General features: G+C 33.9%; 1 protein-coding gene and 1 non-coding gene across 5 annotated transcripts in view; both read left to right on the top strand.

Moving 5' to 3' along the window:
- Grm5 (glutamate metabotropic receptor 5) overlaps positions 1–22,340 on the top strand; it is a 462,620-nt gene that overhangs the window by 153,868 nt on the left and 286,412 nt on the right. The window lies entirely within an intron of this gene.
- Positions 5,904–5,977, top strand: Trnas-uga (transfer RNA serine (anticodon UGA)). Its single transcript has one exon. It is a non-coding gene; the product is annotated as a tRNA-Ser (tRNA).

Genomic DNA, 22,340 nt, shown 5'->3' with positions numbered 1-22,340 from the left:
AATTCCTGATGGGATTAACTGAGTGGTAACTGGAGCAGGTGTGGTGTTGCTGGAGGAAGTGGTTCATTGGGGGTGGGTCTCTGAGGTGTATGTTTTATATCTGGAGCGTGAACTCCTTTCTCTCTCTGCTTTCTGATCATCATGTGAGCTGTTCCCCTTTACCACACTCTTCCATGGTGATGTTCTGCCTGACCTCCAACCCCAAGGGATAGAGCCTGTTGTCTATGGATTGAGACCTCTGAAACCATGAGTCCCCAAATAAACTTTTCCTCCTTTACAATTGTTCTAGTCAGACCTTTTAGTCACAGAGGCAGAAAATCTGACTAAAACAAGTATCTCTATAAAGCCATGCATATGGTTTAACTAACTAGAAAATACTTTGTTACTAAAAATGCTAATGATCATTTTAGCTTTCAGTGAATCATAATATTTTGCTGATGTAGGATCTTGCCTGACTGATCAGGATGATGATTGCTGAAGTTTGGTATGGCTGTAGTAATTCAAAAAATAAAATAATAATAATAATAATAATAATAAAGTTTGCCACATTGATTGACTCTCCCTCTTACAAAATATTTCTCTGTAGGAATCAATGCTATTTACCCACAATAGAACTTTCTTCATAATTGAAAAACAATCTTCTCAAATGGTTACTGCTTTATCAACTATGCTTATGTAATATTCTGAGTCCATCATTATTGCCAGCATCTTCACCTGGAGTAGATTCCATATCAAGAAACCCCTTTCTTTGCTCATCTGGAAGAAGTACTTTCTCATTCATCTGTTATCCTTCTCATGAGATTGCAGCAGTTCAGTCACATCTGCAGGCTCCATTTCTAGTCCTCTTGGTATTGCCACGTACATCTCCCACTGAAGTCTTGAATCCCTCAGAATTGTCCATAAGGGCTAGAATCAGCTTTTTCCAAACTCCTGTTAATGTTGATATTTTTACCTATTCCTATGAATCAAAATGATCCTTTCCAAAAGGTTTCAGTTTACTTTGCCTATCAGAGTAATGGCAGATGTAATCTTAGAATGTTGTTTGGTAAGTAGTAAGATCTGAAGATTAAAATTACTCCTTGAGTCATGGGCAGTAGATTGGATGTTACATTCATATGAATACATTAATCCTGCCATACCTCTTAATTAGATCTCTTGGGGGATAAGGGGCAATGTTAATAAGCAGTAATATTTTGAAAGGAAGTTTTACTTTCTGAATAGTAGATTTCAACAGTGAACATAAAATAGTCAGTAAACCATGTGTAGAACAGAAGGATTGTGATCCAGGCTATACTATTCCATTTATAAAGCACTGGAAGAGTCAATTTAGTATAATACTTAGGACTTTTGGAATGGTAAGTGAGCATTGGTATCAAAGTCACCAACTGCAGTAGTCTCTCACAAGAGACCAAGCCTGCCCTTTGAAGCTTGGAAGTCAGACATTGAGTTCTCCTCTCTAGCTGCGCAAGTCCCATATGTCCTAGTTCTTCTTCTAATATAAAACCATTTTATCTACACTGAAAATTTATTGTTTAATGTAGCCACTTACATACCTCACCTTATCTGAATCTTCTGGATAACTTACTGCTTCACCTGCACCTCTATCTAATGGAGATGGAGTTTTCCCTTAAACCTCTTGAACCAACCTCTATCAGGTTCAATCTTTTCTTCAGCAGCTTCCTTACCTTTTTCAGTCTTTTAGAATTAAAATAATAAAGTCTTGTTCTGGATTAGGTATTGACTAAATGGAATGTTGTGGCTGGCTTGATCTTCTGTCCATACTACTGTCATTTTCTTTGCATCGGCAAGAAAATTGTTTTGCTTTCTGACCAGTTATGTGTTCACTGGAGTAGCAATTTTAATACTTTCAAGGACTTTCCTTTGTATTGACATCTTATTAGCTGGAGAAGGCTAGGTTATAGCTTATCTCAACTTTCAACATACCTTCTTCACTAAATTAATCATGTTCAGCTTTTGACTTAAAATGAGAGACACACAACTCTTCCTTTCACTTGACTACTTAGAGGCCACTGTATAGTTGTTAATTAGCCTAATTTTAATATTACTGTTTCTTAGGCAATAGGGAGACCCAAGAAGTGGGAGATAAAAAGGATTGAACAGCTGATCAGAGGAGCAATTAGAACACAGATGACATTTAACAATTGAGTTTTCTGTCTTATATAGGCATGGTTCATGGTACCCCCAAATGAAGATGAAAATAGCAAAGATCACTGATCACAGGTCACTATAAAACATACACTAAGTGAAAAAGTTTGAAATATTGTGAGAACCACCAAAATATGGAGATACAAAGTAAGCACATGCTATTGGAAAATGGTGCTTGCAGACTTGCTCAATATGACGCTGCCACAAACTTTCAATTTGTAAAAAACACAGTATCTTCTAAGTACAGTAAGGTAAAGTGTGATAAAATGAAGTATGTATGTAATAAACACAATGTCAGTTATTTGATCATGAATTCAATGGCAATGACATTTTTTAAATCCTTAGAAATCCACAATTCCTGGTATTTTAATATATAATAAACAAATTATATATTTAATATACATGGGTATTAGAAGCTAAATGAAAGGCAGAGTTCACCCCTTCAATTCTGATTTTTTAAATAGTTATGATGCATTTCTAAGAACTAGTCCAAATTGCTTTCAGCAAAGTTTTATGTTAATAACTTTTTATGACATTTGATTCATTCTTGAGTAGGATATGATTTGAATTTAAATTAAAAATATACTTTGTAACTTCCACAGAACAATAAGTATTCCTTTTTTTGTTTCGTTTTGCTTTCTATTTCACAAATCCTGGAAGGTCTATTAGAAACTTCTATAAAGCTAAAATTTATGAGAGCAAAGCAAGTTAAAGGTATTTACATGAAAATTGGAAGAACCCAAAAGTACAGAGATCACATGGGCTTCCATCCTTTGATACTGAAATCTCCCAGCAACAACTAAATTTTCATGTCTTTCAAGAATTACTGCTTTTCACCCAGTATTTTAAAGCAATGGTTCCGTGGTTTCGAATGGGGAAAGGCAAAATCCAAATTCTTGTTCCACACTATGCGTTGTGTCATTGTTTTCTGACTACTATCATTCCTTTTGCTGCATCTTTGTTGTCCAGCTGCTTGTTTCTAGGCATGGTTTTTTTTTTTTTGCTTTATGTTGTTTGATGTATGCTGAATTTCGTGAATCTCTTTTTATTACTTGCCAAACTAATTTTTTGCCCACACTTTTATTTAACATTTTCTCCCTGAATCACTTTATATTCCTCCCCTGAAACTCTAATAACATAAATTTTATAACTCTAGAGATGGTTGCATGTGTCTCTGAGGTTCTGTCCTTTTTTTTTTTTTTCTAATCCTTTTCTTTATTTCATGATCTGACCATAAATATTTTTGCTCCATTGCAATACTGCTTTCACTATTTTAGGCATATAAAAATATATATAGGGTTCACAAAATAGAGTGTATTTTTCCCATGAATCCCCCAGAAGGGAGCACCCTATTGTGATAATTGGCAATTAATCCTAGAAAACTAATTGGAATATGTTATATATTATTCCTTAGCTTATGTTATTTAGAATAACAATACTGCTTTTCTTAGAACATTCCTCATATTCTTGAATGTGCCAAAGAGTTAGTGAGACATGTATACTTTTCTGAAGATTTCATAGTGGAGAAGGTTTATGTTGCACTTATACAATAAATAAATTAAGAAATTCCATTTAAATATTTTTGCTCTTCCCAGAGTCATCCTTCATTAGCTATTGCACCTCTTGGGACTTCTTCTTTTCTTTGTCGTTTTTGTACTCAAACTTCAGATTTACCCTCAATACATGGATGACCACATCTTTCAAAGGATTCGCAACTAAAAAGCACATTAATTTAAGATTTGCTTTTTTCTCTGTCCTCTACCCTCAATGCACATGATAAGGGATGAACAGATGAGCAAACCAAACAAAAAAATATTTCCTGAGCATTTACATTGGTGCCAGGGGAGAGCTGTGATTTGAAAAACAAATACAGAAGTTTGAAATAATCCAGGCCTTCGAAAAGTCTACATTATTGTCAGTAAAGAACAAATGGTCTCTGTTGTATTCCTTTCCTTTTGTTGTTGTTGTTGTTGTTGTTGTTGTTTTCTTTTTTAATTTGTTCACTCTAGATATACATGACAATAGAGTGTATTTTGACATTTTATATATACATGGAGTATAACTTATTCTAATTAGGATCCCATTCTTGTGGTTGTACATGATGTGGAGTTACACTGCGGTGTATTCATATGTGAACATAGGAAAGTTATGTTTTACTCATTCTACTGTCTTTCCTATACCTCTCCCTCATCCCTTGCTTTTGTTCCCCTTTGTCTAATACATCCCTTTATCTAATTCTATTCTTCCCCTCTCCCACATATCGAACAGAACATTAGACCTTTGTTTTTTGGAATTGGTTTATTTCACTTACCATGATAGTCTTCAGATCCATCCATTTCAGTTTTTATGTCCCTTTCATGGAAAGAGTTGACAAGAACAACATAGAGGAGGAAAAGTTTATTTTAGGTCACAGTTTCAGAGGTGTAGTCAATGACTGGCTAACTCCATATCTCTGACTTGAGGTGATGTAATACATCATGGCAGAAGGGTGTGGTGGAGAAATGTAGCTCAGGATATGGCAAACTAGGAAGTAGAGAGTTATTTTCACTAGGGAGAGGCATAGCCCCTGGAAGCATATCCTCATTGACCTACTTTCACCAGCCACACCCTATCTGCCTATATTTACTACCCAATTAATTCATATCAGTAGATTTATCAGCTGTTTTAATCCACATCTTATAATCTAATCATTTTGCCTCTGAAAATTCTTGTGGTGTTTCACAGGCAAACTTTTGGGGGACATCTCATTCCTATACCATAACATTTTTTAATTTTTATTTATTTCAATGGGATCTTTTTAGTAATACGTGAGAGTAGAATTCATTTTGATATAATTTTATGAGCATGGAATATATCTTATTCTAATTACAACCTCATTCTTCAGGGTATACAATAGCATAGTACAATGAAAGAAAACAGAATGGATTTGCATGGGGCTTCATCTTTAAAAAGGAAAGCATTTCAAGTGAATGGAGGAAGACACAGAAATGAGAGTGTAAGGTCATTAATTTTAGTTAATGTTGTCTAATCTACCTTGATTTGGAGTGAAATAATCTCATGCTCTGACAGTACACTGGGCTGAAAACACAATTCTAAGGTAAATTACAGGGCAGGTTGAGTGTGTGTTGAGTAATTGGTTTTAAACCAATGATCTCAGGATCCTTTTTCCTGAAACCCACCTGCCATTTATTTTCATAGGGATCATTTAGAGGGAAAGAGAGGTTTTAGTTCCATTTCTTATAGTCTATCCCACATTTACAGTGTTTTCTGGACCTTCATGGCCTTAAAATTCCTATGGATAGAATTCATGACTTTCATGAACTTTATTGTCAAAAAAATACATTTTTACATTCACTAAACTCTAAAGGAAATATAGCAGTCCCTCTGTTTATTAATACAGTCAAAAAGTCACAGATATAGTAATTTTGACTTTTTCACAAAAATAAAGCACAAATATTTTTATATGACATTACAACTATTGTGGATATCTTGGAATATTATCTATTCTTATTACTATCTAACACTTGAGAATTTAGTAAGCCTGTTAGTATCTCTTCATATTTAGGGTCCTAATAGTGAATGCATATACCAATATAGTTTGAATTTGTTTTAAAATTATTTTAATTATTGTATCTCAATATAATATTATATAAATATAATTATATGTAAATACAATTATATAGAAATATAATTACATGTATTTGATTTCATGCCTTTAAAATAAAATTATTCTGGGCTGGGGATATAGCTCAGTTGGTAGAGTGCTTGCCTTGAAAGCACAAGGCCCTGGGTTCAATCCCCAGCACCACAAAAAATAAATAAATAAATAAATAAATAAATAAATAAATAAATAAATAAAATAAAATAAAATTATTCCAAAAATTTATGTTTCATCAAACTGCCAAATGAACACATGACAAAAAAGATTGAGAACTCCTATGAAATTGAGAGTGAGTTCTTCCATTCCCCTTCTCTATTTTAACATTCTAAAGAATTTCTCTGCCCTCCATTAAGTTGTTACATATTAGAGTAAGAGATCATCTTTAATAGAAGCCTTTAGGATTAAATCTCTGTAATAGCATTCTTTTCCTATAAAGATAGAACTGATTTGCTTAAAATATTTTACATTATCGATTTTACTTTCATTAATATTTATAATATAATTAATATATGAAATTATTTTGATCTATTCTAAAAGATTCCTCATTCAAAATGTAAAAGTCTTAAAGGAGAAAAAATTTCCACTTTGCATTATATTATTCTGCTTTTACAGTTAGAAGATTCACTAATAAAATAAAAATTTACATCATCCATGATTTTCATTACACCCCTCTATTTTAATTCGTGGATGATTGGATTTATCTCATCACATTCTGTTAGTGCATTGCTGCTGGTGTCTTGAAAGTCTTTTCTTCTTTGGCTATTAATCTTATTTCTCATTACTTTTTGCATATATCATAATATGATATCTTCCAGAAGATATAGCTTTCATTAGTCTCACAAAGATTTCCAGGAATACCTTGACAAAGCTAAATAACCTTCTTTTCTACATTTCTCATTTTTCTTCTAAAAGAAATGTAGATTTTCTTAGAAAGATAATAGTTCGACTTATAAGTGATGTAAGTATATAATTTATAAGTGTATAATGTGATATAATGGAATGAATTCTTGAGAACTGACATCTCAGTTTCTCTTCCTAATTTTTATTGCTTTGGTGATAATTAGCAAGTTACTGAAGTCTTCTGAACTTCATTTTCCTCATTTGTATGTAGGGTATATTCATCTTTAACATGTTCCTTTATGGTTATTATGTTAAATAGAACATATTTAACAATCAATTAAAATGCCATTGAAATTATTCAGTTCAAAATTAGAGACATTAGTTTAGTATCTATAAGTTGTTTTTAGTAAATAATATTTTGTATATCTTTGGAGGGTGAAAATATCACATAGATAAAAGCTGTTCCAGTGTGATACTACCTTCCTTGCTAGTATAGATTTTCCTGGTTTGGATTGGAATTTACGCTCACAAATACTCTTCACCTATTCTTCCTCTTACCTTCACACTCTGAAGTCTGATCTAAGCTCCACTGCTCCATTGAAAAGACTCTGCTGCAGGTCAGTTACCACCCTGGTCCCAAGTCATCTTTCTTTTCATTGAGGCATTTAATGCCAGAGACACCCTCCATTCTGAATCATCTTCTTCCTTTTATAGATTCTTGTCAAAGATCATTTCTGGGTCTCTAAAATTTAGTGATGATTCTCTCTTATTTGGTAGGCAGCACAGGCTTGTATATAACTGCTTCAACTTTGATAGTAGTATGGATAGAGGTGTTTAATCTCTCTGCTTCCATTTTCTTATGTTGGAAATGAGAAAAATTGAGGGCTACATCACTAGATTGTTTCTAGTATTCATTGAGATTATAAAAGCTGACCAATGTCCAATTTTCAAGAATGTTAGATATTATCAATATATTTATTGAAATTAGAATTATTTTATATGAATTATTATTTGCAACTAACCTTTGTGCCTGTTTACCATTTGTTTCTTTCTGAGCAGAACTCTGACATAAGCTCCCTACTCTTCTTTTTCTCCATTTCAAGAATTTACTTCTTATCTCTATTTGACACCATATCATCCCCTCTTGCTGAGACCTCTCATGAAAGTTCCAACATTAGATTTACATTTGAGAGGAAAACAACTTTGTATGAATTCCTTTTGCTAAACCATGTGTCCACAGTGAAACACATCATCTTCCCTGCCAAACACCAGTTCCATTGCCCAACTATCCCATCTGTTAGTTGTTCTGTCAAACTGGAAACTATGGAATCATCCTTCCCTCTTTTTTTGCTATATTATTTAACCCTAGATGTCATAGGATGCTGAATGCCATGCCTCCCTCTTAGAAACTCTTCTGTATTTCTGCCATCTGTGTCCTATTTAAAGATCTTGGTAACTAGGGGTATGTCTCAGTGGTAAAGTGCTTGTCCAACAATCTCAGCACTACAAAAAGAAAGAAAAAAAGTTCTTGTCATCTCACAAATGATTTCTCTTAGTAGCTTCTCACAGGATCTCTGTGTCTCCTTTCTTTCTTCCACTTACCCTACAAATAACTGCTAGAAATATACTTTCTTTTTGATTTTGTGTTTGTTTGTTTGTTTGGTGGCACTGGTAATCAAACCCAGGGTCTTGTGCATACTAGCAAATCTCTACCACTAAGCTATATCCCCAGATCTAAAATACTATTTTTCAAATAAAGTACTAATTTTATTCTGTAGTTTTCTCGTTTGAGAAATAAAATGACTTCTTTTGCCTGCTGTATTATTAGCTTTCGCTGTCTGTCTTTGAAAGCTCCCTGCATTTTAGTACTTTTCCCATTGCTCACCACATGACCCTATAACTCCAAAAACTAATAATTACCACAAATGTAGTTCAAATGCATTTTCCCTTCCCTCCACCCTACATAAAATTCTGTACCATATCTAGAATCCCTTCAACTTACCTACTGAAGCATTTTTTTTTTCTTTTCTGTATTTGTGGCCCAATGTTTTAACTTTCTTGTGGAAATGTTTCCTATCTTGTTTCACCCACAGAGTAACAGGACACTATCATTATAAGTGATAGAAATCAAAATCACTTTTTTATGTTTACACAAATGGTATGCCTTGACTCCATGTACAAATAGAGAAACAACATGTATCCCATTTGTTTACAATAATAAAAAATAAATAAATAAAAAAAATAAAATTAATAAAATTAAATTAAAAAAAAAGAAATCAAAATCACTGATCCATTCATCTGTTGAAGTACACCTAGGTTGGTTCCATAGTTTAGCTATTGTGAATGGAGCTGATTTAAATATTGATGTGTCTGCATCACTGTAGTATGCTGATTTTAAGTTCTTTGGGTATAAATCAAAGAGTGGGATAGCTGGGTCAAATGGTGGTTCATTTCAATTTTCCAAAGACTCTCCATACTGCTTTCCACAGTGGTTGTACCAATCTGCAGTCTCAGCAATGCATGAGTGTACCTTTTCCCCACATCCTCGTCAACACTTATTATTGCTTATATTTTTGATAATTGCCATTCTGATTTGAGTGAGATGAAATCTTAGAGTAGTTTTGATTTGCATTTCTCTAATTGCTAGAGATGTTGAACATTTTTTCACATATTTGTTAATCAAAAGATTTGTTAATCAATGAAGATTGCCTATCTTCTTTTGTGAAGTATCTGTTCAGTTCATTAGTCCATATATTGATTGGGTTATTTGTGTTTTTGGTGTTAAGTTTTTCAAGTTCCTTGTATATCCTGGAGATTAATGCTTTATCTGAGGTGCATATGGTAAAGATTTTCTCTCTTCACGTTATTCATTGTTTCTTTTGCAGAGAAGAAGCTTTTTTAGCTTGAATCCATCATATTTATTGATTTTTGATTTAACTTCTTGTGCTTTAAGGGTCCTGTTAAGGAAGTCAGATCCTAGGATGACATGGTCAAGATTTGGGCCACTTTTTCTTCTAATAGGCACAAAGTCTCTGTTCTAGTGACTCTAAGTCTTTATCCACTTTGAGTTGAGTTTCATGCAGGGTGAGAAATAAAGGTTTAATTTCATTTTGTTACATGTGACATTCCATTTTTCCCAGCACTATTTGTTGAATAGGCTATCTTTTCTTCAGTGAGTGTTTTTGGTGACTTTGTCTAGAATGAAATAACTGTATTTTTGTCTTCTATTCTGTTCCATTGGTCTACATGTCTGTTTTGGTGCAAATACCATGCTGTTTTTATTACTATAGCTCTGTAGTATAGTTTGAGGTCTGGTATTACTTAGCTTTAAAGAAGAATGAAATTATGACATTTGCTGGTAAATGGATGGAGTTGGAGAATATCATGCTAAGCCAAATAAATCCAACCAAAAAAACCAAAGGAGTGTGGAGATTTCTCAGAAAACTTGGAATGGACCCACCTTTTGACCCAGTTATCCCACTCCTCGGTTTATACCCAAAGGACTTAAAATAAGCATACTACAGTAACACAGCCACATCAATGTTTATAGCAGCTCAATTCACAATAGATAGATTGTGTAACCAACCTAGATGCCCTTCAACAGATGAATGGATAAAGAAACTGTAGTATATATACACAATGGAATATTATTCAGCCATAAAGAAGAATGATATTATGGCATTTGCAGATAAATGGTTGGAATTGGAGAATATCATGCTAAGTGAAATAAGTCAGTACCAAAAAAACCAAAGGCTGAATGTTTTCCCTGATAAGTGGATGGTGATATATAATGGGAGTAGGGGGGTCAGGGATAAGAGAAGAATGGAGGAACTTTACATAGAGGGAAATGAGAGGGAGGGGTGTATGAAAAATGGTGTAATGAGACAGACATCATTACTCTATGCACGTGTATGATTACATGAATGGTATGAATCTACATCATGAAACAACCATAGAAATAAAAAATGTACCCCATTTGTGTACAATGAATCAAAATGTAGGCTGTAAAAATAAAAAATAATTAAAAATAAATTAAACTATGAAAAATTAAAATACAAAAACAAAAGAAATATTTTAACAGAATTTTGCAACTGTTTATTCCACTTAACCATCATTATACAATGACAAGGTAAGATAAATTAACTCAGTTAGAATGTAAATATGACCTAGTAAAAACAGTGTTTTTTCTTTTTGCATACAAAATATTTCCTTGGGGCTGGGGATTTAGCTCAGTTGGTAGTGTACTTGCCTTGCAAGCACAAGGCCCTGGGTCCAATCCCCAGCACCGCAAAAAAAAAAAAAAAAAAAAAAAAAAATTTCCTTGTACAGTTGGAAAAAACTCAACTCAGAAGCATGGACTTGGGTGGACTGGAAGATGAATAGCTAAAAATATTTCAGTTTATTTATTCAAAGTTATAAAAAGTCTATAAAGGACTGAAGAATGATGGATGCCACTCAATGAGCCATCAAAGCCCTGAGGCATTAGTCCAACTCTCTGTACATACCAGCCTTTGTCCATCACAACCTTCTGTCAATGAATAGATTCCAATGACAAAACAGAAAAAAAAAAAAAGGCTGAATGCTTTCTCTGATATGCAGATGCTAATTCACAATAAGGCAGGGGGTCTCTAGGGAAGAGTAGGTACTTTATGTTAGGTAGAGGAGAGTGAAGGGAGGGAAAGGGGTATGAGAGTAGGAAGGATAGTAGAGTGGAACAGACATTATTACCTCAGGTATGTATATGACTGCATGTCCAATGTGATCCTACAATATGTACAATCAGAAAAATGAGAAATTAGACTCCATTTATGTATGATCTATCAAAATGCAGAAATGCCTTCTACTGTATAACTAATTAGAACAAGTGTATATATGTATGTATAACTAATTAGAACAAATTTTAAAAATTTAATAAAAGATCAACCACTGAGGCCAGGGGGTGAAGAACTCTAAGTATAAAGTAAATTTATACTACATTAAGCATAAATTATTGCATATTAAACTTATAAAAAATAACATTTTACAATTTATTAAGTATACTTACAATGAATAAAAATAGAGAGGCAGGGATGTGTGTTTCCCAGAAAAAGAGCTATCATGATATCACACAGAGGGATTTGTCAGAAACTAGACAGGTGCTACGTTTGCATCAGTAAGGCTGAATGAGTTCCTTTTTGTTAACAGCTGGGTACTGATCTCATGGGTGCTCTACATCACCAGCACTTTTTATTTTTTTATTTTGAAACAACATATTGTTAAGTTACTAAGGCCAGCCTCAAACTTGCAATCCTCCTATCCTCCTGCCTTAGCCTCCAGAGTAGCTAAGATTACAGGCGTGTGCCACCGTGCCTAGAAAGAATGAATTTTTATTAAGCTCAAAGCCCAATCATGGTCATTTCCTTTCTTCACAGCTGACCTATAATTCTATGAACTCATGATCCAACATAGTCCTAAATCTATGGAATCTTCCTCATGCTGACTCGCCTTCTCATTGCAAAGTTAAGAACAGTTAGGACTCTCATTTCAGGGATTTCTATCAGCCACAAATGCTCCCTGGAGGCTTGGTCAAAATTGAAGAAATCTTGAGTTAAAGAGAGAAGGTAAACCACATTGGCAGCCTCTGTATGCTTCGGAGAATAACTTGCTATCTTGTGTATTAGGTAATCCCAAATGGTTTACTACATTCTAGCATCCCAAAGGTATGATTAAAAGATTAGAGAGTGGAGAAACGACATGCATTAGTGCAACAGAGTGAAAAGACAACACTTTGGTACTGTCCTGGGATTTCATCAGTAGCAAAACGAGGACAGGAGAATTGGACCATGAATGATTTTATTAAAACACTGGGTGAATCCAATCAAGATGCTTTAGCTATTAAGATCCCTGATGACAGAGGTTATGTCTGTTCTGATTTGCTTTGTGGAGTGCCTACATGGGCAACAGGGACAGGGATCATGCTTTTAAGAAACACTGAAATGGTGGTACTGTTTAGCAGATCAACTGAATACTCTTTCATCACCATATCTAATGAGCAGTGCTAGTTTAAATTTCTAGAAACAATGCTAGCAGCAGTTGAATTAACATTTGCCAGGTATCTAAGTGGAGATATGAATTGGGAGTCATAGGTCTTAACTGGAGCCTTGATACAGGCAACGGCAAAAAGAGGGCTCCTATTAAGAGGAACAGGTTCTGGATAGTCACAGTAAACACCAGCATCCAAGAAGTTAATAGAAAAATAAACTTATGTGTTTGAGTAAGAACAGAAACCCTAGTTGAGTCTTTTCCTAATGTGTCAGGCTCTGCTGTAAGCATTTTCCATTTGAAATCACATTGAACCTCATATTCACCTTATGAACATTTCATAGATGAGAAAGCAAAGGCTTAGAGAGATTGGATAATTTGCCCAAACACCCAAATTAGTAGGTGGCAGAACCAGGATTTGAATTGAGTTTGAATTAATCCAAATGAGATTTTGAATTCACACTTAAGCTAACTTCAGAGTCATTTCTTTTAAGGCCTATTTTATGAATGTTAGAAGAAAGATGAGAGAGTTCAGACAGAAACTAACTTTTATTGAGTATCTGTTCTGTGTCAGACATTGGACTGGGGATTGTCCTACCTTAGCTGACTTAAGAAACTGAAACTCAGAAACCAAATTATTTGTCTAGAATCATGTATCTAGAAAATTGCTTTTGCAAGTATCAAATTCATTGTATGTATCAAATGTCAATGACCTTTCCAAATATCATGATCCTTCTGACTACAAAATTATGTTAATTTCATCTTGCTAAGGATTTGAGTATCTTTTATAACTGGAGACTTGGGTCACCCACAGAGAATCATAGTTGTTGGGTTGAGCTGTCATAACAAAGAACTACAATCAGATGACTTAAATGAAAGAAATTTATTTCCTCACAATTCTAGAAGTTGGAAGCCCAAGGTCAAGATATCAGTAGGGTTTGTTCCTACTGAGGACCTCTCTCCTTGACTTGTAGATGACCATCTACTCCCTTGTCTTCATGTTTTTGTATTTTTAAAAATTAATTTTAATAAATGTCTCTACATGGGTTGGAATGTGCTTAAAGGTATTGAATCTGGGATCCATGGAAACTACCCAAGATTAAAAAATGTGTGATCTGCGTCAGACTTTCTCCACCTACTTGCTTCTTTTTCTCACATTAAGTGAGAATTTTAGTGGCATTTATGAGTATATGAAACTTGTAGTCAATGCCTAACATTGGAACTCCTTCCAGAAGACAGCTAAAAATCACAGTTCTTTTGGCCCCAGGCCAGGGTCTATTTCCTTTGCTTTAGAACAGATTCTACGGGGCAATTTTGTTAATAAAAATAAATTTATTACCAGGATAAACACTAGTAAATCTGACTTACCTATCTCCCTACACACAGGTTTCCATTGATTATCAGCAAATACCTTTAAATCTTTTAGAAATTTATTTAGTGAGTTTTGTTCTCCTTTGACTTCATATGTATGGAAAAAATACATCTACTGTGACTGGAAAGTGATTACTGTTGAGATTTTTATTCAAACTGACATGAGTAGGTTACAAATAACAAACTAAGCAGTTCTTTAAAAGTTTGGAATAGCTCAAAAGAACAATTAATACTTGACATAAACTCTGCAAAATCCCAGTGGATCAGATGAATTAATCAAAGAGTACTGAGATAAATGGCAAGGCTGGGCCCCTTCATTGGAGACTCTTTTTCATGTTACCATAACCACGTTACCCTTCCAGTAAAATCTATATTGAGTAGAATTTCTGACTCCCTAAATACAAAATAAACTTAGCTTAGGAATTAATCACTATGTTCAGAATATATATTGAGAGATGGAAACTAGAATTTGAGGCAAGAGCTTGTAAAATAAATGTTAAAAAAAAGGGGGCTAAAATATTCCTTGTTGTTATTACAATATAACAAAAAGACCTAGAAAGAAATCTAAAAATCTCACTATAAGGATTTTTAGAATGCATATTATCTCATATTTGAGAATGTAAATTCACAAAAAAATGCTAAGTGGTTCCTCAAAGTCCATGTAAGTAATAAGGCAAATGACTCAATTCAAGCACTGTCATCTCACTCTCTCCAAGTACTTGAAACTAAGTTTTGCTCTCCACCATACTATATTTTATCTTAGCCCAGTTCAGTCATGTGAATCAATTAATCCCAAGTAACTTCAATACTGGAACGACTATACACAGCTATCTATAGTAGATGCTTAATAGTCATTTGCTAATGGAAATTTGATGTTCATTTTCTAAAATTAATTTACTCAAAATATGCTTAGGCTGTCTAGGCTCTGGAGATAAAGTAGTAATTAAGAGGTAACTCCTTTTCCAATTAGCTCACAATCTCTAAGGGAGTCAAATAAATAATTACAACATAACATGAAAATCCTGGAACACTGGAGTGGGGGTGGGCAGTGATAGTATAGTAGAAGATATCTGTTTAAAAATGAAAAAATGTGGAATTATAATTCTTTCAGCTGAATCTTGAAGGATGCACAGGAATTCACTGAATAGAAGATTATCTTACAATAAAGAGATTGTGCAAAATTTAGAGATATACAAAAGCGTGGTATATTTGTTGATCTGTGTACTATCTGTCAGGGCTGGAAGATGACTGTACATAAGGAAAAGGCAGGTAGTAAGACTGGAGGAAAATGTAAGGCACTGGAGCATAACAAGTCCTAGGTGTCATAAACACCCTAAGGAGTTTACATTTCACCCTGAGGGAACCTTCTCTTTGTCTCTGTATAAACCAATGCATTGGCAAAAATCTAATGCAAGCCCTACGTACAGTTTAAGAAAGATGAAAATAAACAGGTGGAATTAATTTTAAGTTTATATTTTTTACTCAGTATATGCAAAATTTTATCATTTTAATATGCAGTCAACATGATATTATTAATGAAATACCTTGTATTTTTCTACTGAGAAAATTCTAAGTTTTTAAAATCTATTTTGTGTTTTATACTCACATAATAACTCCATTTGAAAACAACCAAATGACAAATACTTAATAACCACATTTAGCCAGAGGCTACCATGTTAGGACAGACCAAAATTATAGATGAGAAAAACCAAGGCCATAATGCAAGAACATAGCACGGTTACTTGTCTTAAATGAAACTCAGAATTCGGTAACAACAGGAGCACAACCTTTGCACTTCATTTCAATTCTTTCTACTATTTTCTGAATTCAAACTGAGTCCCTTCTCTCAGTACTGTGTCCTTCTAGAGGGAATCTGGCAACCACAGAACCCAGACAGTGCAAATCTAAACTGGAGAACAGGGTGGCAAGACAGGGAGTTGCTGTCAAAGAAGTTACTTCATTTCAGCAAAGCCTGTCAAGCGTGAACAACTTTGGCTATGCTGCAGAGGATTTTCTGCCTTCAGCTGGTATGGGAGAATTTCTGCGTTGTCATTAGATCCTGTTAGAATCAAGGATCAGAGGTGACTAGCAAGCTAAAACAGAGGCAAATGAATAACTTGCCAGCCCACTCGGTCCATTGACATACAGTTGCATATAGATGCTGTCCTTTCTCTGAAAATGGAATCACTCTTAATGAGACAGGCACTGCAGGCGTCAGCTGTGAAGCTGACAACTTAGGAAGAAAGCAAAAAGAAGCAGAATTCTTGAGGGTTAGAGTGGGAATCTGGGTCATAGCTCTGTCTCAACTTTTATTTTCCTCTGGGAAGAATAGCCAGAGAAAGAAATGAGTCAAAGATTGCAGTATTTTTATGAAAATGAAGAAGTGTTTTTTTGCACTTTGCAAATCTCAACTAAAGCTATATATTACCAAATAATAAAAAAATTTACAATCCTATAGAATTTTTAATATCAAAATCAAGTTGTTTGCCCTTTGCGTCTCTCTGAAGTTCCTTCATTGCCAGCAATGATGCTGTTATGCAATTAATATAAAATGGGTGGACTATTTGTTTCCAAAAGTCCCCTCTTATTTTACAGGCCTTTCTCTGAAGAAAAATCATAATTAACTCACTGCATATTTTACATAAAAGCTTTGAGATTTAATGATGCAGATTGGATCAGTTATGAATAAACCCTATATTTTTAACCTATCTAGAAGCCAGGGAAAGAACTTATTTGTTAAATTATGCATGGTTTGCTGAGATGCATTCAATTCAGTAGTATCTGAAATTAGTTTCAAAGGAAGCAGTGGTGGGTGGAAGAAGTGTCTTTGGAAGAACCACAAGCTAAGCTGAGCAATCCTCCCGTACTGGCTTAAGAGTACCAATACACTGTAGGAAGATAGCATGGAATTTGAAATTTGACAGTGTTTGAAATTCCAGCTCTTCCATTCCCGTCCTGTAAATACTTGGTGAACTCTTTTCACATTCCCAATTTATGTATACATGCGGGCAATAATACCTACCTCAGAAGTTTAGTTGGTTTAATAATACAATATATTTGAATGACTAGTGCAGTTCTTGCTATGTATCATTAATAACTTCTTACCAAGTAATTTGACAGGAACTAGGTCAGTGCTGTTGTTCAGAATGCACATGATGGATGATGATGATGATGATGATGATGATGATGATAAAATCTGTAATCTATTGAGTTTTAGTCATGCCATGGGATGAGCACCTTAGGTTCTCCAACCTAAAAATGAACAAACAAAACCTTTCCTTTGATTTTCATATTCTGATTAATTACTATCATACTTCTTTAAAAAAATTGTCAATGGACCTTTATTTTATTTATTTGTATGTGGTGCTGAGAATCAAACCCAGTGCCTCACACATGCTAGGTAAGTGCCCTACCACTGAGCCAGAACCCCAGCTCCCCGCCATATTTCTTACTCTTCTTGAACCCCAAGTGTCTCAAAGAAGTCAAACAAATCAATTGTATTTATTTTCTACTCTTATTCACACAAACCCAAGCCTACTTCTTCCTTTTTTGTTTGTTTGTTTGTTTGTTTTCTGGTACTTGGGTATTGAACCCAGGTATACTTTTCCACTGAGTTGCATCCACAGGCCTTTTTATTTTGAGACAGGGTCTCTCTCAGTTGCTGAGGCCTTGCTATGTTCCTGCGGTTGGTCTCAAACTTGCAATCCTCTTGTCTCAGCCTCCTGTGTTACTAGAATTATAGCACGTACAATGCTGCCCAGCACACAAGACTATTTCTATGTGACATCCACAGTGTTGCCAAAATCAGCAGGTATTTTCACTGCACATTTATATTCAACCTAGATAGTATAAAAAAAATAAGATCATTGTTTTCTCTTGGTTTCAAGAAGAATACATTTCCTTGGTTTCTAGTATTTTTCATTGTCTTTGTGAATGTTTCTTTCTCAATTAATGTGTGAATATTTGAACTCTTTAGTGTAAAACTCAGAGCTATCTTCCCCCCACATCCTAGGCTTCATTGATTACTGTTGTTATCCATATTCTAAGGATTCTCAAATAGTTCAAACTCAAATTTCTGTTCTCTGAGCCAGAATGTCCTGATTAATTTCCTACCTGGTATCTCTACTTGGATATTTCACAGAAACTTAAAAAAAATTTCCAAACCTTGGAATTTTTTTCCAAATTTAATTATTTTCTGATTTGTTTCTCTCAGTTCATTCAACCCAATTATATCAACTAGAGTTACCGGAGGAAATAGTTGCCAGGGTCCAGTCCTAGCAGAAGTCAGGGGTCCGAGGTGGATGAGAGGCGTCGGCATGGTGGAGAAACAGCACACAGAGACACCAAGTGTTCTGAGGCTGAGTCTGAATCTTTATTGTTCACAGAGTCTTTTTATATGTTTTTTCTTTGGTATTGATTACAACATTTCATTGTTAATACAAGGAAATGTTAAGTAAAAAATCTTCACGAGTATAATTAATAATCTTATTCAATAAACATGTTTTTACTGTATGATAGCTTAAAAAGAAAAACACTTCCCAGCAAGGTAGAGGGCACCATGCTCTGTTTAGTTTTAATTTCCCTGAGAGAATATGACATTAAGTTTCTGTAGAAGTTACCCCTTTCAAGAACTCTAATGTTAGCTATTAACAGTGGAATGTTTTTGTTATTACTAACAGAGAATAGAGGAATCAGCTTATAGTTAATATCTATTCTATTTCACGTACTCCATGATGGACTAAAACTCTAACTAGACATAGGAAGAATACAAATTGTACCTATGATTAACCTATGTATTTATTAAGTGGTAAAAATATCCTTAAACTTAATCATAAACACTAAGAAAGCAAAGAAGACGAAACACCACATCAAAGCTCAGAGGAATACTCTCACATAGTTACATATAACTTTTAGAGAATTTGTATACTAAAAAAAACACAGGCTCCTTACAAATTTGAGCAAATCATAATTGCTTATTTATAATTTCATCTAAGTATTAATATTAAACTTTATTGTATGTTATTTTGTGTCCCAACACCATGAAATCTCCCCAGTATTCTCTATAATCTGAATCTAAGGATATATTAATTATTAGTATTAAAAGCAACTGCACATGGAGACATGCCACGTCTATGGCTCCCAAGAGGGAGGATGATTTTTCAACAGAAGGGTCTCAAGTGTTGAATCCCCTACTCCGACAGAACCGAGTCAAGTGTCAGAGTGGTAGGAAATAGATGCGGCAAATAGTAACAATTTTGATTCCAAGTCCTACAACCCAGACCAAAAATAGCATTCAAACTTATTATCCTGACATGTGTTGCAGTTATAACTGTCAGGTATTCTTTCATTGACTGAGGGTCCTATCCTCTGCCAATATGAGTTTGTATGGTCAGCTTTTACCCTTGTTCTTCAAATCAAACTTCTTTTTCTAGACTCATACCTGGTATCCTTTTACCCCATATCACTTAGCAAACTACTTGTCATGTACTTTAATGACAATATTCATTAGCTCTGATTTGTATTCTCATAAGTAATATTATATATATATATATATATATATATATATATATTTAAAAGTCCATAGCTATGGTTATGCACATTTGTAGTATATACTATAGTTCTGCACAAATAACTATGTTATACTAGCAATTATTTTTTTCTTTTGAGTTATTATTTGAATATTAATGAAATGCTGCTGACATAATGTATTCTTAAAGAACTATCTAAAATCAATTTGCTAAATGAGATCTTTCTAGTACTAATAATAATAGCTCTAGTAAAAAAAATCCTTGATATGAGTCAATAATGCCTGGTCTCATGTGGAATATTATATTATATGTGTCATGTTATAGAGAAATTGCAGCAGCAAGTTTGAACTGCTTGGGCCACTGGCAAAAACATGGAAACTTGTTAGGAAGGTTTTCAAAGCCACAAAATCATTGTAAGTCATGGAACCTTGATGACAGTACATGATAGTTGGGCTAACTTTCAATCCAGTCCTTTAACTGTAAATAGTTTCCATTCATATCTCTGGCATCCAAAACATCTAGGTCTCAGTTATTTGATCATGTTTAAAAATATTCCTTGCATCATTTAACTTCCTCTTCATCTTCCACTCAATGTATACACATTGTTTTGTTGTGAAGATAGAAATATCTGCCTTGAAGAACTTGTCTAGTACCAGAAGATAAACATATGTGTAATATATGCTATACTCATTGCACATGTGGCCATTGTGGGAGAAAAAATGTGTATTTTAAAAAAATAAAGGAATATAATGTTTATAAAAGAGATTCATTTTATTGATCAAACTTCTAGAGATTTACTGAGAAATACTCTCAAGTATTCCTCATTTCTGTCTTTTAGTTAACTGCTAGTTTAAGCCACAGCCCCCCTCAGTAAGGGTAGTTTAGGCTAATATTGCTTGGTGAACATTTCTGACCCCTGTCAAAATGCAGAATTTAGTGACTGATGGAAGCTGCCCATGTGTATTTTTTAGGGAAGGGCATTATGCCCGGCTAATGTAGCAACTCCCATGAGAAAAAGCAGTGATTTTCTTCACTAGCAGATGTCAGTAAGATGCAGCAGGGTTTCAGCAGCAACAAAGCATTAGCAGTAAAAGTCCTTTGGAATGTATTTTTAAGTAATCACTTGTATGGGAATTTTAATTTCCTTTTTGGTGAAAGAACTTGGATCAACAAGGACTAAAAGTCCTAATATGGAAGCTCAAGCCCAATACTTTCTTTAAAGTGAATTACTTATTTCCTAGAGTGGAGAATTTCTGAAAGAGTACTCTCCATATTCATTTAGTATCTACTTGATGATCTTCTTTGAACAAATAAATGTACCTTTACAAGATTTTTTTTTCCTTCTGTACCACTTTTTTGTTCAAGGAATTCCTAAGTACCTAGTGTGTTGAAGTTAAGTAAGTGCATTCAGTATTCTTCAGGGGCTTACACTTTAGGAAAGAAAGATATATAGAATATGTAAATGTATATAATGTTTTGGAAATACATACATATAATATGTAATATGTATATAAAATACAGGAATCTATCTATTTTAAATTAAATGCTTAGGACATATTTCAATTAAATATGTATTTTAAAGTAAATTAATTCAGAATAATAACACCATAACTCATCATCTAATGGCAAAGTTTTAGAAATTCCATGATAAAGCATATTTTCCAAAGTCAGTTATGGTTGATTCCAAAAGAGAAATACTAACATAGTGGGCTGTATTTCTAGCCAAGTTGTTAACATCAAATAAATCTTAAATATAATTAATCTTGTCATAAAGATGAAGGGATCACAATTATAACCTTTTCTAGCAATTATAAAGGACAAAAATTATGTTTCTTGTGTCATAAAATAGATCAATAGGCTAAGATGTGTAAATATGTAGTCTCCCATATGCCTAGTAATATACCTGCATATGCCACACAATAAATAGTGAATGAATGTCTAATACATCAGGTAACACTGTCCCAGTGGGAAGATCCCTAAAAAGCAGCATGGTGGAATAGGTCAAGTTTAGTTCCTCAAGAATTAACTCAATGGCACCATGTAAAAGATGTGGTCTTCACCCTAAAAGAGTTTTCACTGTGAAGAATTAAGTGGGACGAGAAAGACTGAGTGAGAGTACAACATAAAATAATAGTTAAAAAAAAAAAAAGATCAAGTGGAAGGAATATCATGGATAGAAATAAATGAATAGTATACTTATGACATAGAACATTAAGAAATAAGACAAAATAATGGTTGGTAAGTTTTGGAAAAATGAAAGATAGGAGATGATAAGAGGTTATGTTGCCACACAAATTTCTGTGCTAGGAATAATGAGGGTCTGATTATGATGGAAGATGCACAAGTAAATGGAAAAAAGAAAAAAAATCAGAGAAAGAAAACTTCTTTTTGTCTTTAGTATGATTCTATTAATCTTATTTTGAGTTTTGTGATAATTTTCCCCAATACACATAAGCTGTTCCAAGCTGTTTTAAACATCATGTTGTATAATAAAAAAAAAAATGTTATAACAAAAGTGTAGGATATATATCATGAAGAGAATGTAGAATACATAATGTAGGGAAAGGACCAAGCAATAGGTGCTAAGTTATGGTTAGATAGTAAGTAAGTTCTCTTCTGCTGTTGCACAGCAGGGTCACCAAGGAAAGCAATAATGAACTGCACAGTTCAAAAGCTAGATTTTTTTTTAATTGGCATAAAGAAATTGTAAAAATTTGAGGAGCTAGATATGTCTAACCTGAGCTAAACATTAT

Source organism: Sciurus carolinensis, chromosome 11 (genome assembly GCF_902686445.1).
Source record: "Sciurus carolinensis chromosome 11, mSciCar1.2, whole genome shotgun sequence".
Taxonomy (NCBI): domain Eukaryota; kingdom Metazoa; phylum Chordata; class Mammalia; order Rodentia; family Sciuridae; genus Sciurus; species Sciurus carolinensis.
The sequence above is the reverse complement of the archived record's forward strand: the minus strand, read 5'-3'. Positions and strand labels throughout refer to the sequence as shown.